This window comes from Nomascus leucogenys, unplaced genomic scaffold, assembly GCF_006542625.1.
Source record: "Nomascus leucogenys isolate Asia unplaced genomic scaffold, Asia_NLE_v1 000231F_53900_qpd_obj, whole genome shotgun sequence".
NCBI lineage: Eukaryota > Metazoa > Chordata > Mammalia > Primates > Hylobatidae > Nomascus > Nomascus leucogenys.
Genome location: NW_022096001.1, coordinates 18,772 through 21,375, shown reverse-complemented (window position 1 = coordinate 21,375; position 2,604 = coordinate 18,772). Strand labels below are relative to the sequence as shown.

At 36.0% G+C, this 2,604-nt stretch overlaps 1 pseudogene; it reads right to left on the bottom strand.

The window, feature by feature from the left end:
- Window positions 1-495: 495 nt before the first annotated feature.
- Window positions 496-619, bottom strand: LOC115833789 (annotated as a pseudogene).
- Window positions 620-2,604: the final 1,985 nt, after the last annotated feature.

Below are 2,604 nucleotides of genomic sequence, written 5' to 3'. Positions count from 1 at the left end.
ACGAATACACCACGGAATACTATGCAGCCATAAAAAATGATGAGTTCATGTCCTTTGTAGGGACATGGATGAAGCTGGAAACCATCATTCTCATCAAACTATCGCAAGGACAAAAAACCAAACACCACATGTTCTCACTCGTAGGTGGGAATCGAACAATGAGAACACTTGGACACAGGAAGGGGAACATGACACACTGGGGCCTGTTGTGAGGTGGGGTGAGGGGGAAGGGATAGCATTAAGAGATATACCTCATGTAAATGAGGAGTTAATGGGTGCAGCACACCAACATGGCAGATGAATACATATGTAACAAACCTGCACATTGTGCACATGTACCCTAGAACTTAAAGTATAATAAATATATATATATATTAAAACAAAGAAAATGTGGTACATATATACAATGGAATACTATGTAGCCATAAAAAAGTGAGATTCTGCCATTTGAAACAACATGGAAGGAACTGGAGGTCATTATGTTAAATGATAGAAGCCAGGCACAGAAAGACAAATATTGTATGTTCTCCCTTATTTGTGGGAGCTAAAAATTTTCAATTAGCAATAATTGTGCCTCGGATAAACCTCATTGGCTACGATACTGCCACTGCGCAAAGCTGGGAGCTAAAAATTAAAACAATTGAACTCATGGAGATTTTGAGTAAAGGAATGGTTACCAGAGGCCAAGAAGGGTAGTTCTGAGTGGAGGGAAGGGGGAATGGTTAGTGGGTAAAAATATGGTTAGATAGAATGAATAAGATTTATAATAGTATTTGATAGTAGAACAGGGTAACTACAGTCAACAATAATGTATTGTACATTTTAATATAACTAAAGGAGTATAATTGAATTGTCCATAATAAAAAAGGATAAATGCTTGACGTGATAAATACCTCACTTACAAGGATTTGATTATTATGCACTGTATGCCTGTATCAAAGTATCTCATATACTACATAAATACATACACAATGTACCCACAAAAACTAAAAAATTTTTTAAAAGAAAATCATTTATCCTTACCTATTTCTCTTCCTCTCTAGGTTTGATATCCTTCTTAATGAAGTATATTATTTAGTAGTTCTTTCAGAAAGGGTCTGTTAGGGTAAATTGTTTTTGAAAAAAAAACCTGTTTTCTCAGCACTCTGAGGGTATTATCTCATTGTCTTCTGGCTTGTTTTTGGTGCTGCATCAATTGTGATGTTGAGCTAATTATCCCTTTTCGGTATGTGTGATACAGAATATAGATGGGATCAAACTTTTTTCAACTTTCTTCTGCTCTGTCCTGCTGTATTTTGGAGACTATAAAGCTGAAAACTGTATTTCCTGGAAACTTTCACAGCTAGTGATCTAAATAAGATTTTTGCCATTCAAATGCATTTGTGTAAGCTTGAATTTGGAACTGAGTTATGTGAAAGAGGAGGCAGGGCATCAGAATTTCTTTGCTGGGGAGAATAGATTAAAGGCAGTGTGGCCCAAACTGACAGTTGCAGCAAGGTAAAAAAAACTTGGGCATTTGGCTTCCTGATCAAGCTGCAGTAGCTAGGTCTGGGGGCCAGCAGTTATACTGGCAACCTCTCAGTTAGACAAGTAAATAATTAATTGTGCAGGAGCGGCAAGCAGTTCCCATGCTAGCCCAGATCTGAGGAGTAGCTTTGGGTGCATTCCTGAAAGTGCAGCCTAGAATCTGTTTATTGATCCATTTAGTACTGACACAAGCCTGTAATATGCTGTAATAAACTTTCTGTTTAAGCCTTCTAGAGTGTATTATTTTCTCCTCAACTGTTGATAATCTTTTATCTTTGGCTGCTTTTTTATAGATAATCTCCTTTTCCTTTGGTATTTTGCTGTCTCATTATGCTGCATCTAGATGTGTATTTTTTACTTATCTTTGTTGGAACTAGATTCAGCACCACTGAATCTGAGAAGTCACATTTTCATTTATATTGGAAAAATGTCAGCCATGACGTCTTCAGATATAATCTGTCCCAAATTTTCAATTAACTCCTTGTGAGATTCTTATCAGATGCATTCTGTAAATTCTCATTCTTTTCTCCTAATGTCTCCATTACATTTTCCAACTGATTATCTCTAGTATATTTTGGGAACCTACTTCAAATCTATCTTCCAGTATATTAACTTTCTCCTTGTCTTTTTCTTTTACCCATTTTAGATGTTGTAAAGCTACACATAACAGACGCCTTATTACAGTATTGACCAAATAGGAATTTATTTTTATCACACAACATGACAATGGAAAGTTGGCAGTCTAGGGCTGATGCAGCAGTCCCATAGTAATATCAGTTACAAGCTCTTCTGTTTTCTACTCTGCCAACTTTAACATGTGGTTGATTCTCATGATTGCCTTATGATAGCAAAATGGATACTTCATTTTATTCCTTCTGTTGCCTTTCAGGAAATAAGAAAAAAGTAACAAAGAGGAAGGAATCATGGATAGCAGTTTGACCAAAATATTATCACATGGATACACTGCTGTAAGGATGCCAAGCAATGCAGTGTCTGTTTGTTTAATAATTATACTGCTGACCCAAATAAAATTAGGGGTTTTATTTTTTAAAAGAAAGAGAAAATGCAGTTCGTCTA